Source organism: Myodes glareolus, chromosome 3, assembly GCF_982192425.1.
Source record: "Myodes glareolus chromosome 3, mMyoGla1.1, whole genome shotgun sequence".
NCBI classification, from domain to species: domain Eukaryota; kingdom Metazoa; phylum Chordata; class Mammalia; order Rodentia; family Cricetidae; genus Myodes; species Myodes glareolus.
Window position 1 is genome coordinate 1597553 of NC_142028.1, and position 19081 is coordinate 1616633.

The 19081-nt window shown below is 33.0% G+C and overlaps 3 pseudogenes; 1 reads left to right on the top strand and 2 right to left on the bottom strand.

The window, feature by feature from the left end:
- LOC148122468 (olfactory receptor 9G19-like) overlaps positions 1-19081 on the top strand; it is a 224441-nt pseudogene that overhangs the window by 146115 nt on the left and 59245 nt on the right.
- Positions 2949-3902, bottom strand: LOC125399290 (olfactory receptor 10AG1-like; annotated as a pseudogene).
- On the bottom strand, positions 10269-11250 carry LOC125399272 (olfactory receptor 10AG1-like; annotated as a pseudogene).

The window sequence follows — 19081 nt, forward strand, 5'->3', positions numbered from 1 at the left end:
CACATAATATCATTCTTCTCCTCTGAAACCTCTTGTTTCTCATAATTCATCAATTCAACTTCAGTAATACTGTTTTACATGCTCCTACTTATGGCTCATTTAACAGTGATTAAAGTATCTTGCTGCTTTCCTAACTCAAATGTCCAAAGCATATATTACTCCAAACAAAAACATGAACAGGCCTATCATACCCCCTCCGAAGTTTCCAATCACCAACTTCTGTTTCAGTTAGCATTTTCATTGTTGTGAAAAGACACCATGACTATGGTAACACTTATACAGGAAAATATTTAGCTGAAATTGCAGATTACAGGTTCAGAGGTTCTGTCTGTTCCCATCATGGTGTGGAACATGGTAGCATGGAGGCAGATGTGGTACTGTAGGAGTAGCTGAGAGTCCTACATTTTGCAGAGAGAAAGAAATTGTCTGAGACTTTGGAAAGTATCTTGAGCAAAGCAAGTCTTGTCCCTAAAGTGGCACCCTTCCTCCATATGTACTTCAACCAAACCACATTCTATTATACGTCCAATCCCATTTAGATTACGGGAGTCAATTAAATTCAAGCTAGTAGACTTCTTTTTTTTTTCTCAAAGTTTATTAAAATACAAAAGTCTCCATTGCCGCCCCTCCTCCCAACCCCCTCACACTTCCCCCACTCCTTTCCCTCCTCCCTCTCCAACCCCAAGAGTAGTCAGGGTCTCCTGCCCTGTGGGTAGTTCAACCTCCTCCCCCCTCCCTCCATGTCCAGGAAGGTGAGCATCCAAACAGACTGGATCCCAGAAATCCAGTATATGCAGAGGAAACAAGTCCCAGTGTCATTGTCAATGGCTTTTCAGAAAGACTCCGGGCCAGCCACATTCAGAGAATCCGGCATCATTCAGAGAATCTGGCTGGATCACGTGCTCACTCAGTCCCAGTCAACTGGCCTTGGTGAACGCTCATTAGATCCGTCCCCTTGTATCAGTGAGTGATCGCATCCCTCGCTGTACTGATTTCCTTTTTCATGTTCTCCTCCTTCTGCTCCTCATTTGGACCTTGGGGGACTCCGTCCGGTGCTCCAATGTGGGTCTCCATCTGTATCGCCATCCATCGTTGGATGAAGGTTCCCTCTGATCTTGCCTTCCTTGCCCACGTTCTCTTTCCTTCTGCTTCTCATTTGGACCTAGGAGTTAAGTCCAGTGTTCCAATATGGGTCTCCGTCTCCATCTCCAAAATAAAAAAAAAAAAAAAATTAAAAAATAATAATAAAAAAAAAAGAAAACGCTTTACTGAGTCAGGTAAGCCAGACACAAAAAGACGAATATGGTATGTATTCACTCATAAATGGATTCTAGCCATAATTAAAGGTCTTTGAGCCTATTATTCGTGATCCTAGAGAAGCTGGATAGGAGAGTGAACCTGAAGAAAATTCAGGTAGTTTTCCTCCTGGAGATTGGAAATAGACAAGAGTCCCAGGTAAACTCGGGTGCATGGGGGGGTAGGAAGGTTGTTGGAAGGGGAGAGGGTTAGAGAGAAGGGAGCAGGGGAGGAATGGGGAATGCTCGGGGGACTGGGAGGGGGGAGGAAGGAAGGGTAGATATGGGATCAGGGAAGAATATATCTCAACTAAGGGAGTCAGTTTAGGGTTTACTAGAGACTTGATTATAAATGGGATCCCAGGTCCAAGGAGAGATCCCCAGATTGTTCTCTGGACAGAGGAGAGGGTGCCTGAACTGGCCTTGGCCCATAACCATACTGATGAATATTTTGCTTATCACCAAGCTACCAGACATCTATTTCCCATTGTATGGCTTTTACAAATTTATACTCAATCTTCCATCATTTTCTGAACATTGGGTGAGGGAAGTTGATAAGAATTCATGCTGATATTGTACACTGGACATATCTTATTTAGCAAGTAAATACAAATGTACCCACAGACCAGTACTAGGGTCAGAAAAAGATTTCCTATAACATTGTAAGAAAACTTACAAGGAAATTTAATTTTAAATGTTTAAAAAGCCTTTTGCAGAAATTTATTTTTTATTCTCTATAAAGCTAAACTTTCACCTCTACAATGGTGTTACTGCACACATGAGACCTCTCTCTTTGGTTGCTAGTCTTTGTAGGTCATGCAGTTTAAATTTATAGATATTTCACATGAAAATAGACTGATTAAGCTTACTGTATTTATACAGAGATTGTGATACACATTGCATTTTCTTCATGGAGAATGTGCATAAACATACTTGCTTAAACTGTTAACAATAGATAAGAATTGCATGCTCAGTTCTGTAAAAGATACCTATATACCAAATAAAGTTCTAGGAATATTAGAAAAGGAGACAAAAGAAATGGAGAATGACAGAAAGGGGAAAGTAGTTAGAAAATACCAACACTTGAGCTTGACAAAGTAAAAGAGATTTTGAAAAAACAGCTTCTACTTTTCCCTTCACTGAGCCTGAATGAAACTGGACCCATCAAAAATAAGTTATGAAAATGAAGAGGAAACATCCTCTGCCTACAGAAATCTTTTCCGCTAACAAATTCAGTGAGAGCAGGAGTCAAAGGGCTCAGTTGATTAGGCATAATATATTCAAACATATGGTCATACAGAGGACCTCAGTTTAGTTCCATCATATATGAAACAAAACAAAAAGACATACATGTGAGAAAGAATTAGGTTGGAGGAGTTGCGTTTTGATAGGAATAGGGAATATATTAAGCATGGGTAGAAAAAAATGAAAGAACACATTTCATTAAACTGTCTCATTAACTTTAACACTCATACAACTTTAACAATCTAACATTTTAGTTAGTGTATTCTATGGAAAGTAATGTTATATTAATTTTTTAAAGTAACTAAGAGAGGTCATAACAGTAATTAACATCTCAAAGTGCAAATATAGATGTAACAGTCTATGGTAGAACTTTGGTTGCATTCAATCACTGTACATAAGTCCATTGCACTACGCTCTATGCAATAATCTTCTCAGAGCTGCAATTACATCCTTGTTCCTAAGGCTGTATATCTTGGGGTTGAACATGGGGGTCACAATGGTGTAAAAAAGAGAGAGGAGTTTGTCAGTTAATGCAGAATATGCTGTCTTTGGCATTAAGTAGGTAATAGATGCAGAGACAAAAAATAAAATCACCACCACCAGATGGGAAGAACATGTGGAGAAGGCTTTTTCCCGTTCTTGAGCAGTTGGCAATCTAAGGATGGTGGCAATTATTTTGCTGTATGATGTTAATATTAATATAAAAGGGATTGCAGCAAGCAATATAGCCACTACATAGACATATAGCTCATTAAGAGAAATATCTCCACAGGCCAGCTTAAGTACAGGGGGTATGTCACAGAAGAAGTGGTTTATCTTGTTAGATTTACAGAAATGGATGGAAAATATCTGACAGGTTTGCCCTCGCTGGAAAGGCATGCCACCAAGCCAGGAGCCTACTGCTAGGAGTGTACATTTTGTTGGATTCATGACCAGAGGATAGTGTAGAGGGCTTCAGATGGCCACATAGCGGTCATAGGACATCACAGTCAGGAGAATGCTTTCAGTGGCTGCCAGCACTAGGAAGAAACACATTTGTGTGGCACAGGCCAGAAGAGAAATGCTTCTGTCCTGGGTCCAAATGCTATACAGAATCCTAGGCAAAGTGACCGATACATAACAGATTTACAGAAAAGAGAAATTTGTCAGGAAAAAATACATGGGATTGTGTAGTGCAGGATCAATTCTGGTTATCACAATTATGAAGCTGTTTCCAATGAGGATAATTAAGTACATTATGGAGAACATTCCAAAGAGAAAGCCCTGGAAGTTGGGAAGATCAGAGAATCCGAGGAGGAGAAACTGTGTCACTGTGGAAGCATTGTCCTCTTCCTTGATGCCTGTGTGTTTCATCTGCAGAGATGATTCAACAAGAAGCACACTTCCTTATCCTTATCTTTGTTATAAAATTCTAAAGCTGATGTCTTCACATTTAGATATTTGCATGTTCTCAGTTCTGCTTGTAAATATATATACATATATATGTGTGTTTGTGTAAATATATTTGCATATATATGTGTTTATCAAGATATATACATAGAAATAATCTTTATTCACTTAAAAGTTATCTAGAGAAAAATTTATCCTATTTTTCATTTGGTTTTCTAAACTCCTTTTCACCCAATAATTCTGAATACATGCAAATTCATATATTGCAAATTTAAATAAAAATTAATGATAAGCTGAGAACTACATTTGATGAGATATTTTATATTTTAAATTTTTGGAAGTTTAGTGTAAAAATCTATGCAATCAGAATTAATATTCTTTATATTTATGGATATTTTTAAAACTATTTGTAAATCAACAGAAATAGTTAAAAGATTAAAACTTTTTTCAAATAGTACATACTCTATAGTTTGATTTGATTGTGGTGCAACAGATGAAGGCATGCCTTTATGAGTTCCAGACAAGCTGTCTACCCACAAGCTATTTCCTCAGCTCCTGTTAGCAAGTTATAGACACTAATTGCTAAAACAAACTGCCTCAAATTACTTAACATTTCTCTCTGTGCTTCTGTCTCTGCCTTTCTGTCTCTCTCTTGTCTTTGTGTGTAGTTCAGTCGGTTAGCAACCTTTAAACTCTCATTTTTATACTAAGAAGAAATTTGGAAGAAATTTAATTAATATTTTGTAAATATTAGCAGCTATTACCTTTGAAACGATGATTATTTTAATGTAGACATTGTGATATTAATTAAAATCCTTGATATAGATCGTATTAAGTTTTGCTAACAAACTTTAGAAATTAAAATGAATATTAAATAAAAACAGGTATGGACTTTTCTGCATCTACTGAGATTAGCGTGTGATTTTTTATTTAAATTCATTATGGTAATTATATTTCAAAAAATTAAAATTTATATAAAAACATATAAGTGTATCTTTATATAATTGTCTTAATTCTGAAGAGTTTTCTAATGACAAAATTCTGTAGAACTTAATGATAATATACTAATATTTCTATAAAATTTTTAGATTCACTTCTGTAAGATCTTAACAGTCTGCCACAAGGAGCTAATTCAATCACTGTAAGTGTCAAGCCCCTGAAATGACCTTCAATCAATATTTTCATTCTCTATTTTTGATAGGTGGATTTTTAGAATATATGTTCCCTAAATGTTATATCACTGAAACATTTAAACATATACTTAACATAAAATAACAATGTAACACAACTTAGCACATACTATGTTGATAACCTTGTTTCTTAATATATTATTCTTCCATATTACATAGGACAATATATACTGTTTTATTAGGATCTTATATAACAAATATCAGGAAAGTCATGAAAAGGTTAGTAGAAATAATTTCTAAAGCTTCATCAAAATAAATGATTTATTTTTTCTTTTAATTACTTTGTGTAATTTTATCCAAATGTTAATATTATAAATATAAAAATATAGGAACATCAATTTTCCTTTATGCAATAGTTTTAATCTTTAAGTTTATATTTTATTCTTACCCAATACTTTATTTTTTGTATGTGTAATTATCACATTTAATGATATTTTTAAGTCTAATAAAGATTTATTTGGTTGTTTTAAATAATACTTTCATGCAATGTATTTTTCATATTTTTTCTTTTGCCCACATCCTTCCAGATCCTACCCATTTCTCTACCATCCAACTTTATGTTCTTTCAAAGAAAGAAAAATGCTCTTACTTTCTCTCTCTCTCCAAATATGAAAAAGATAACAAACAAAAAGAATAAGACAATATTCATGCAAAACAAAGCAAAAGTTCACCAAAATTAAAATGAAACATGATATTTGTTTGTCTTGCAAATCATCCTCAGCATGGTGAGCTGTAGGTATACATAGTGGCATTCCATTAGAAAAGACAAACTTTCTGCTCTCCGCCAGGTATCAACTGCAAATAGTTGTTTCTATAGTGGAGGGACTTTATGTTCCCTTCTGTTTTTTAGTGCTGGGATTTTTTTTTTATTTTTGAGACAGGGTTTCTCTGTAGTTTTTGGTGCCTGTCCTGGAACTAGCTCTTGTAGACCAGGCTGGCCTCGAACTCACAGAGATCCACCTGCCTCTGCCTCCCGAGTGCTGGGATTAAAGGCGTGCGCCACCACCGCCCAGCCTTTAGTGCTGGGATTTTGTCTGTTGTGAACCTGTGCTGTTGTACATGAGGAACTATCCTCAGAACATTTGTTATAAATTTAGGCAAGGACATATTTATCTAAAGGTTATTTTCTCAAATCTTCTTTACTTCTTTATTCCTTCACAAAGTCATTCATTGCTAAATAATTATTAACTAGGTACCATGTATAGTGAGGTATTATTAATATGTAAACTCATGGTTACATTTCATTATAAAGCAATAAAAATCAATATTTATAACTTTTACTCAGATTTTAAGTATGGTGTGTCATCCAACTGTGAGTTTAGGATGCAGAAAATTATTTTAAGGGTGGTTTTCCTGTATGGAATAACTCTTGAGACAGATAGAGTTTCATTGGCATTGAAAGTCAAAAGAAGATATAAGGAAGGTGGACATTTCTATGTCTGAATGTAGATCTGTTGTATAAAGGGTATCAACTGCAGTTATCATTGTGCTAATCCCAAATCACTGGAATATTCACTGGTTGTCCCCATCCTTTCAGTCTCATTTGTTCCATTCTGTCTACTGTATTGTTTTAGTTTGCCAGGGTTCATGTATACATTTCTTATTTATCATAATTTATCATTTTGTCTTTAGGCATGTATTATAATTTCACTTGGTGTCATATATATTTGTGTATATGTATATATACATATAAGTGTGTGTGTAGAGAGAGACAGAAACAGAGAGACAGAGAGATAATGTATAATATGCATTAGGTCATATTTTCAGAAGATGCATACACAAACACATTGAATAGCATTTTCACCTCCTCTTAGAGAAATCACTCATAACTTGATTTATTTTCAGTATTTGTTGATTAATATCTAAACTAATCATTTTTAATTCAAAGAGAAATACAAAATCACAGCAAATAGGAGGCTGACCATCAGGAATATTTAAAGATTTAGATGTGATTGGTGTCCCAAGATGTTAGTTCTAAAATATATATATGTTTATATATTTATATATAAATATAATATATATATGCTAGAAAGCTTGTGTTAGATATGAAGATAATGGAAATGGAAAATTACAATTTGTTTTCCATTTTGAAGTTTTTCATATTAAATATTAATGAACTAAACACAATTACTAAGATGTGAAATGAATTAACTGAAAATTTAATGAACAGAAACTAGTGAATAATAGTTAACATTATGAAGGTATGATTTTACAATCACATATGTATAACACAAAATTTTCATTTTTCTACACATGATAAATTCATGTAAACCTTTATTCAACCATTTATTTCAATGTATGACTAATTGTAGACACAATGAAGTTAATATTTTTTATTTAATTGAAGAGTAGGAAGTATTAGATTTTCTTAGTTTGTTTAGCCAAATATTTCTCTCAGAAACAACTTCCTTAAAAATAGCATAAATAGAGAACACTGCCTTATTTTGTTTGAACTTCATGTGCTTCTTCTTACACTTTTATCCATCATTGCTTACTGTTTATGCAATATAATGAATATTTACATTGAACTAAACTAGGTTTAGAGCATTTTAAGAAAAGAAAACACCATGAACAGATTCCCTCTACATCTCTAGAATTCTTTTGTATTTATTTATTAAACTTCTCTGATTTTTCTTGAAAGGTTTTGGATGAAGGAATTTCACTTTTACACTGTTTAAAGAACAAATAATTTTACTCACATTTATGAATTTCTACATTTAAAACTGAATAGAAATGAAAAGAGAACGAAATTGTATGATTCAAAGCATTCTTACATTCTCCGTTGTTTGTTTGTGCTTCTGCTCTAACTCAGGGGTTCATATATGTCAAGCACTCTACCCCTGACAAGTGTCCTTAATATAGTCTTGGCACCAATTTCTTCAAATGTCTCACTATGCCTGCTTTTATGTTTCTAACAATTGGAAAACATTTTTGGGAACCTTTATAAATGAGTATTTACAGTAAGAAGTAGAAAACCAATAGTCATTTCAGGTAATTCTAGGAATATTGAGTTCATGAATTTTATCTTTATTTAATTGGCATTCTTTATGAAATACTGACTTCTGTTACTGTAGCTATTGCTGTGGTTAAGAGTAACATTTAATATCAATCAGAGTTCACCAACTATTCTATTTCTCTGCAAAGGTGTGTTAATAATATTGAAGATGGTTAATAAAAATATTTTTCATTAAAGCCCAAAGGAAATATGTTAATATTTACAGATTATTTTTTCATTAATATTATCTCTTTACAGTCAGGAACACTTTGGGTAACAGTAGGTGAGCATTCTTACCTTTATTAATTAATAACTTCAGAAACTGATGAAAAAATTAAACTGTGCTTCAAAATTCTGTTTTTGTCAGAGACTGGTATATATTATATTGGTGAAAAACACAGTGCAGTTTCTCTGGGAATAAATATCTTTTCCATGCTACTTTTTAATTGAACAAAACAAAATTTTTTCTTGCTACTCAGGGAGTTTAAATATTAATAAGTTGATTAAATCAGGAAAAAGTCCCATGGGCTGTAGAACTAGTCTTTCTGTTATGTGCGCAGTTATTAAGAAACACAAAAACTGACATCAGAAAGCCTAATAAAGTGGTTAGCACAGTAATTAGAGGTTTTATACTTTTATGTATTTTGGATAAAACCTAATGACAGTTGTATATAAAGAAAGAATTTTAATCTCCCAAACCTTTAGCTCATTTAAACCACATATTCACTTAGATGCGTAAACACACACACACACACACACACACACACACGCAAAATGTCTTATACATTGAATGATTAGCTTTCAACTGGTCGTAGTATTTTATAATATTTGCAATAATAGCCTATGTTTTTAAGTAGGTTACTGATGGATTGTCATTGGTGTTGGCTTGTATAACTACTTCTAAAAACAAATGCATATGTATGTATCCCAATATTAACCATTTGCTTGCTGTAGATAGAAATGACTATTTCACCAAAATTTCTTCCCTTCAAAACTGAAACTTATTCTAAAATAACAAAATAATATATCATATATTAAGTTTCATAAAATTATTGATAATAGAACTATGATCTTTATAATTGAGTAATTTTTCTAATCATCATATACAATATTGCTTGAGGGTATTATATTATCATAGATATTTATTTTATGTTTTCAAGTTAAATCACCAGTATTGACTATAGTAATATAATTGTTATAAATTGGAGTGCTTTATTTAGAGAAATAATTTTTTCAAATATGGAAGTATTAGAAGCATAACTCTATCTAAGAACTTCGAAACATACAAATCACATATTGTGATATTAGAAAACAAAACAAAATTTAAGAGCTAATAAGAGTGTATACATCATAGAACCATTATGCAACATAAGAACAAACCATTCTGCCATACTTAAGACAGTATGTGGCAAACCTGATTACATATTTTATCCCTATGTTTATGCAAACAGTGACTTTTTGGCATAATTTATTATTCTCTGGATTCCTACAATGGATATTTTCCTTTGTTAAAAAGATGTCCCCTTTTAGAAAAACTATGCTCTAATGCTGAAATATTGTTTATAATTTTGAACGTTCCATACATTGTAAATAACGGTATGGGAAACAAAGGAAAAGTAGCTTTATTTTTATTATTACCTCACTTATCACATACCTAGCACAGTTTATCCTCCCCTCCAGTCTTCACACTCTCTTCCACACTTCTCCTCTCACCTAGATTCACCCATCAACATTTTCCACTCAGAAAAGAGAAGGCCTCCTGTGACTATAAACTTACCACTGCATAAAGAGTTGCAATGAGACTAGGCATATACCCTTTTGTCACGACCAGATGTAGAAAACCAGTAGAGGAAAAAGTTCCCAAGGGGAAGTAAAATAGTGAGAGGAACACAAGAACAGAGATTTTACTGATGATTCTTTGCAGTAGGCAAAGCACAATCATTTCTAGTTGACTTACAAGCTTCTGTTCACACATATAAAGCAAGGAGAAACACTGATGTTTAACATCAGAACATGGCTAAAAAGCTTGCACATCAGTATGAAACACAGAGTTCATTTAGAGTAAACCATTTTATTAATTTGTTTACAAGATAAAATTATGCTCTAATTAAATGTATAAAATATATAAAAATATTTTAACGGACATTATTTTTCTCACACTGATGCCAATCTCGTAAATAATTTTCTCAGTGCCCCTGTGACATCTTTGTTCCTCAGGCTGTATATTAGGGGATTAAACATTGGAGTCAAAATGGTGTAAAACAGAGAAAGAAGTTTGTCTGTCCCCTCATACTTATTAGACTTAGGTTTTAAATAGGTGATGCTAGCTGATCCATAGAATAAAAACACAACTATAAGATGGGAAGAGCATGTGGAAAAGGCTTTGGTCCTTCCTGTGTTTGATGACAGTTTCAGAATTGTTGAGATGATCCTGCTGTAAGATGCAAGGATCAACATGAAAGGGACAGTGACAATCAAGACAGCAAATATTAAAAACCACAATCTCATTCACAAAGATGTTTCCACATGCCAATTTGAGCAGGGGAGGTATGTCACAGAAGAAGTGATTGATTTGGTTAGATTCACAGAAGGGAAGAGACAGAATCTGATATGTCTGCCCCACCTGAATGGGAATCCCAATGATCCAGGAACCAACCACTAGTTGGGTACACATCTTGTGACTCATGACAACAGGATAGTGTAGAGGGTTGCAGATGGCCACATAACGATCATAGGCCATCACAGCCAGGAGAAAGCACTCTGTGGTCCCCAGAATAAGGAATAGGCACATTTGTGCAGCACAGGCAAAAAAAGAAATATTTCCTCTCATTGTGAAAAGATCCATAAGCATTCTAGGAAGAGTGACAGATACATAACAGATTTCCAAGAAAGAAAAATTGCTGATGAAAAAATACATGGGGGTTTGCAGAGTGGGCTCAATCCTTGTGATGAGAATGATGATTCCATTCCCCAACAGAATAATTATGTAGATGGATACGAAGATTCCAAAGAGAAACCAGTGCAATTTGGGAATATCAGAAAATCCCAAGAGAACAAATTCCATAGGTAGAGTAAGATTTGTTTCGACAATTTTTAGTTTGTTTGCTCTCTGTACGTTTACCAGTTTGAATTTCATTTTCCTCTTTTCAAACAAGAAGGAATGTATGTTTTGGTCTTTATAACTTCTATTTTTCTGAATCTTACAGTTGGAGTTTCTGTGCTCTGAAAATAGAAGGAAGGAATTAAAATGTAACCAGTTTTATTAGTAAGGTCTTCTGAATGTATTTGTCATGTTAGATATATATTCTAATTGTACCAATGAAATCCATACAGATGCATGATTTTACTCACTTGCCCTAGCAGAAAGATAATACGCACATACTTGATCTTCGTGTTCCACTCTAGGTACACTTCGCTATTCTCCCTTGGTCTATCATAGCCTCAGAATTTGTTTAAGCTAGTTCCTGACTTTTAAAAACTTCAAAACTTTCAGAATATTATTTATCTTTGAATTTTAAAAGTAACCTTGACATCTTAGAGGCTTTATTATTGTTAATTTCCCTCATGAGTTTTTAATCTTGCATGTAGTCTGAGCTAAACAGGACTCAAGGTTTTGCCTCATTTGGCAATGAATGGAGGAGAATTTCCAGTTACTTTTCCTGTGTATGGAATTACCATTTCTCTTTATATGTGTAAAACGTTGAGGTTGGTATTCCTTTAAAGGATGTTTCTTTTCACTTGTAGTGTAGTAAATGACTGACTATTGTTAATCTGTAATGACACTACCTATTTTAGTAACAAATAAAGTGAATCAAATAAAAATATTTATCTTTATGTTTTTATTAAATAATATACAGCTTTCAGCAATGACAATATGTTAACAATTATTACAAAATCAGGCTAAAATGTAGGGTATTATGTAGGAAAGAGAAGGAATAAACATTTTAATCTCAATAAATAAACAAATAAGGATTTATCATTTGGGATGGCTTTGACACATAGACAAGATCTGGCAGCCTACTCCACAGACACTTGCTCAGCTGTGTTGATTGTCACTTTATTCACAATAGCCAGAAGATGGAAATAAAACTAAGTTTTCCTCAATGATAAATTAATGAAGAAAATTTGGCATATGTACACTATGAAATTATATTGTGCTGTAAAGAAAAATGTAATCATGAAGTTTTCCAGAGAATGGATGGAACTAGAAAATTTTACATTGTATAAGAGAACACAGACCCAGAAAGATAAACAGCACATAAAGCCTATCATTTTAAATTGGTATTAAAATTTCTTTTAACTTCTCATATTTGATATATCTAAATTCCCTTCATTTTATGCAATACAAAGAATTATTTAATTTCAAATTGCCTATTTATAATTTTTATTATCTTTGTCTCTCCCCTCTCCCCCTCCTCATGTCCCCTCTCCTCACCACCTCTCTCCTATCCCTTTCTCATTCAGTCCCTCTCTATCTCCTTGTCTCTCCATCTTTCTCTATCTCTCTTTTTGTGTTTGTAGCCTGCACAGGGTTTTGTACAAATTCCACAACCCATGAGCAGAAGTCATACTATTTCTATTGGTATTTGATTTTTTTCTTGCTTGTGGAACCAAAGAATTGAATTCAAGCAGCAACTTCCCTTATCGTTGAGCTATTTAACCAAACTTCAACTCTGACAGTTTTTTACATAACCGTGCAACTCTATGTATTCATTCCCCCAATCTATTGTTTCTAATACTATGTTCTAGCTCAGGATCCTATGAAAGCCAAGCTTAAATACCTTCAACTATTTCCTTATATTTTTGACGTGAAGAAATACATATTTCGAAACCTTCTAATATGGGAAACTCAGTGCATTTACAGATTTCATAGACATCACATGTTGCTTGTGAGAATTATCATGAATCACATTCATAAAATAGGTCAAAAGGCTTATTATTTATATTTCATCAATTCATGTAATAAAAATAAGTTGTTTATGTCCCCACTGTTTATTGTACATGAAAAAAATGAGAATCAAAATGTTCATGAAAAACAAGTTGTTGTAATGCGTATCCATAATCCAATTTCTTAGGATTTGGAGGCTAGAGTATTAGTGTGAGATCAAAGCAATCCTGGTTTTAAAAGTAAAATGTCTCATAAAATAAAACATTCTCCCAATAACAGATGTTGTTAGTTTAAACAATCATGTTGTTTTTTGAAATTTTAGAGATTTTTCTTTTTGTCACATTTTCAAATTTTTATTTAAAATTTCTTAATTCTTTTCGTCTATTCATTTTGTTTGGTGTCTATTTGTTAATGAAAGGATTTCACCAGATTTTATGAAGGAAATAAGGCTGGAAAATAGGCCAATGCTAACATAATAGCAGATGTTGTATACTAATCAAAGAAAAGAAAAATTATATGCATCTATAAAAATGTGCCTTTTATGGTTGGAAAACATTCAGAGGTAGTTACAGGAAAGTACCACAAAGTATTATATTTGCCTATTTATGTGAACTCAAATATTTAACAGTATTCAGAAAAAAACAAAACTCTAATCTAGTTATCAATCATGTTGTCTAGATTCTGAAAACACCCCCTTCTGGTCTGTGTTCATGTCTGTTCTGCACTCCACACAATGTAACATGATCCATTGTATTACAGATACATAGAAGATTCTTCTCTACTACTTCAACTGATGCGTGATTTCAAAGTAAAGTAATGATACACCTTATCACTAGAGTTGGCTACTTCATGTGAATCAAGATTTTAAAATATCATACTAATTTTTACCGATTAGATTACAATATGTGGTACTACATAAAATGTACAATTGTTTTTATTCTTTACTCATTTGAGAAAAATTCTGTATATTTTCCTTTTATCTAAATTAATTTCATAAAAAGTAAAACAACTTTTACCATATTAAGCAGATTTAGTCCCATACTACATACAAATTCTGTCAGGATTTCTGTTGGACGTCATATGTCCAATATAAAGGTACAAATCCTAATAATCAAATCAGCTACTGTTCAGCAGTCATGACACTTGTAATATAGAAGAAACAATTTCTGTTTGTTTTTCCGTCTGCCAGGAGAATCTTTAATACATGGAAAGTATTTCTAGGAAAGCTGTTACAATCATAGATTGCCCTTTATTAGCATCATAACTCAATGTGCTTTCATTATAATCAAAACAACACTCTTTCATTATCCTTCTTAATATTTTTTCATAATGATAGATAAATGTAAAGAAATAAATTTTTAGTGGATTACAACATTATTTTATCAATTAAATTATACAGTAAAAATGTCCAGAATACCAAGCAATAAAACTTTAAGTTCAATAAATTAAAATTCATTATTTCAGATGATTAATATGAATTGTTAAATCATGATCCTTAAACTTATATTGTAGAGAGAAATGAGAACATATTTTTAGGTTACCTTTTTGGTTTTGTAAAAGTTGTTCTTTCTTATTGAAATACTTTGTTTTTAATATATATAAACAGGAGTTATAACACAGTGAAATCAGAACCTTACTTGTCTTCTAAACACCCTAGTTCATTTATCGAGAAAATACTTCTTTCCAGTGGGGATAACTAGTCACACTTAAATTAATACCTAGGTGTCCAAGCTTGTAATTAATTTGGCAAGTGTCCATATTACAAATTACTATTGTATATGACACACTAGACTTTTTTCGTAACATCTCCACAGAATTCTTCCCCAAACACTTTCCAATTATTCACTAACCCCAGAAGAATACATATTACAGCTTTCATATTATCTATGAAATGTAAGCATTCACATTGTTTGTTTATCTGTTTGATTTCTTAGCTGTATGATGTTGTTGGTTATCATTCCCATGGGGAGAATTTACACTAACCAGAGGAATGAAGATGAACCACCCTCCTATCACATTGTTATGCTCTAGCAGTCTAGCAGACACTCCAGAAACACAAGTGCTTGTAATTAACATTAGTATATGATGGAAGTATACTTGCTTCAATGTAATGAGAACTTTCTGAAACATTTACTAAGTGCCTTCTACCTTATACTTTTTATACCTTATACCTTATAAATTCTATAAATTACCTTATATTTTTCCATGTTTTCTTGAATTTTAAGAGAAAAACAGTTTAGTACTCCTATGTAGTAGTATTTAGAACCTGAGAAATATCACTAACCTGAACCTATTTAATAACCATCAATAACATTTCTCCTGGGATTCTCTTACTAAGTATTGGAGGTAAACTACATAGTCACTAGAAATAAAGGTCTAAATCACTATGGATTTCTGTAATGAAGTTATCTTCTAATGTGTCCTAAGTACAACACCTGCCAGCAACATTACTGACAGTCAGATATTTTAATCTTACATAATTAGAAGAGAAAAATTAACAAAATTAGAGATGAAAAATGTATAGTTCATCCACAAGACCATGAGGAGATGTCCTGCAAAGTCTTGTCTAGTAAATTTACAGATATAGAATTGCAAAAATTCTAAAACTTAGGATATACTAAATATTAAGTAAATAGAGTATTAAAAATAGACCAATAATGAGACAGAAAATCAATGTCATTGTTAAACCTACCAACAATATTAAATTTAAAGCCTCGTCAGGTATAATACTTATTCAATGCATGAAAGATAATTAAGGAAATGTTCAACTTCCTTAGCGATCAGGTAAATGCAAATCAAAACAACTCTGCCATACCATCTTACACCTGTCAGAATGGCTAAAATCAAAAACACCAATGATAGCTTATGCTAGAGAGGATGTGGAGTAAGGGGATAGCTTATGCTGGAGAGGATGTGGAGTATGGAGAACACTCATCAGTTGTTGGTGGGAATGTAAACTTGTACAACCACTTTGGAAATCAATATGGCGGTTTCTCAGAAAATTGGGAATCAATTTACCTCAGGATCCAGCAATAACATTTTTGGGAATATAACCAAAAGATGCTCAATCATAGCACAAAAACATTTATTCAACTCTGTTCATAACAGCATTATTTGTAATAGCCAGGACCTGAAAATAATATAAATGCCCCTCAAAATTCAAGAATGAATAAAGAAAGTGTGGCACATTTACACAATAGAGTACTACTCAGCAATTAAAAAAAAGGACATCTTGAATTCTGTATGCAAATAAATGGAATTCGAGAACCGTATCCTGAGTGATGCAACCCACCCAGACCAAAAAATTTAATATGGTATGTACTCAGTCATAAGTGGATACTGGCTATAATATACAAAGGACATTGAGCCTATAGTTCATGGTCCTAGGAAACTAAGTAATAAGGTGAACCCAAAGAAACACATATGTAGACCTACCTGGTATTAAACAGACAAGATCTCCTAACAAAATTGGGGGCATGGGGATAAGAGAATAGAAGGCAGGGGATAAGGGTAAGAAGAGAGGAGAAGGGGAGGGTTGGAGAATAACTTGAAGGAATTGGATAGTCGAGATGAAGAAAGGACAGATATGACAGCAAGGAAAGAAATATCTTGATTGAGGGTACCATTATGGGGTTAACAAGAAACCTGAGTCTAGAAAAATTCCCAGAATCCACAAGCTAAGACCCTAAGCAATAGAGCAGCGGGTTGCTGAACTGGCCTTGCCCTGTAGACTGATGATTATCTTAAATATCACCATAGAACCTTCGTCCAACAACAGAAGGAAACAGAGACAGAGACGCACTTGGAGCACTGGACAGAGCTCCCAAGGTCCAATTGAAGAGTAGAAGGAATGAGAATATGGGCAAAGAGGACAAGACCATCCACATAAACTGTTTACCTGAGCTAATTAGAGTTCAACAACACCAGCTGGACTGGGAAGGAAAAAGCATAGAACCAAACTAGTCCCTCTGAATGTGGCTGACAGTTGTGTGGCTGGGGCAGACTGAGAGGCCACTGGTAGTGGCACTGGGATTTAGCTCTACTGCATGTACTGGCTTTTTGGGATCCTATTCTCTTTGAATGTATACCTTGCTCAACCTAGATGCAGTAGGGAACACCTTGGACCTTCCACAAAACAAAGTTCCTTACCCTCTTTTAGAATTAGAGGGGGGTGGGATGGGAGGGTGTGTAGAGAGAATGGGAGGAGGGGAGGGAGTGAAAAATTTGATTGATATTTTTTAAAAAAATACAAACAATCTAATATTGGTTATTACTCAAACTATTCTGTAAAATTAATGATCATGTCCACTTCCAAATTCACTCTGGGAAGTTAGTATTACTATGGTAAGAAATCTTTGTTCTTCTTTAAAAAAAAATCAAGTGCAAACTACAGATCAATTTACCTGAGAATCATATATGCAAAACTCCTCTTAAAATAATTAAAAATAAACAGCATACATATCCTATTTTTTTTATAAATAAGTACCTTTTTTTCCTAATGAATGATCATACCAGAAAATCATGAAGGGAGCAATAAGTATGTTTTCTCCTAAGAATTGTCTTTAAAATATTGCAAGTCACATTTTATAGTCATGATTATATTGGTGAATCATATGAATCCTTGTCATGTTATTGATATACTAGCAATTATTTTCAATGTTTTTAAATCTTTGAACTTTGCATAAACTAAGTGTTTTGATTTCTATTCAATTACTTAAGAGTTATCCTTTATAATTTGACCAAATGATATCACTGCATAAGCATACAATACTCTCCTTCCCAAGACTCTTCCATGGGAACGTATTTGCTAAGTAGCCTATGCAAATAGAACAAAAACTATAATTTTCCCCAGTCACTGCAGTATAGTAATAATGAGTTGTGAATACTCCTAGAGATGATAAAATTATAAACATATGGGACTTGTTAAAAGATTTGACATTTTTGAAAATAAAGTATTAATTACTTGTGGTGTAGGAAGTTTTAATATTACATAGTTTCATTGTTAATGAAAACTTGTTAATTACTGTTAATGTGGTATCCATGAAATGACATGTCATTAATTTAATCACATCTCTTATTTTAAAGGCAATCTTTTGATGTTTAGAAATGTTTCTACTAACTGCTAAAACAGGATTGAAACTTTAAAACACAAATATGTGAAGAAGTGAATTCTCATACTCCAATTAGTATAACCTTATGTTAAGATGGCACATCAAGAGTCAACACCTTCATAAACTTCTGAGACCTTAAATAGAGAACCAAACCATAAAAAGAGAAGGGGATATCTGATTCACATGAAGTGTAGATAATAAACTTGATATATATTGCTATGGAGAAATTAGAGAAGGAATGAACTAAAAAGTTTGTAATAATATATTTATGTAATAATGCAAGATTAAAATATCCACTTCTGTACCACAAACATTTATCTAATGTTAAATCTGAGGTGTTTATCTATGCAAAGTTTTGTGTTTAATGATGAGAGTCTTACCCTAATCCTAGAACTTCTCCATGTGTGGAAGATGACACTTCTCTGTATAATTAAGCAAATATTCCACTGGATATTCAAATATTCCACAACATTATTGGCAATTGGTAGCTTCTTGGAAAAGGATATCTTTTTTCAATAGTATAACTTCTGATAAGTGAAGCAAACATCAGTAAATGATTCCACATCCAAGGGTTTGTGGACAGTATACAGTATACTGTGGATAGTATACAGTAGAAATGATTGGGAGAAATAAAAGTATTAAATTGGTAAGAAAAGGCTATAAGAAAAGAATTGGAGATAGAGAATGAATATAATAAAATAAATTTTATGAATTTCCCACAAGACAAATACAGAATCTAAAAAATTAAATAAAGAAATAATATAACAAGTTAGTTAGATATCATGTGAATGAGACAAAAATAGAGCAAGAACAACAACAAACATTTAGAGACAGCAGACTGGAAAGAGGAAAGTTTCAGCTGGATTGGAATAGTTGACAGGACAAAGAGACAGATAAGAAGGACTAACTAAAATTGATATTTAAAATAAACATATTGATATCTAGTATTTTATAAACTTGAAGATATT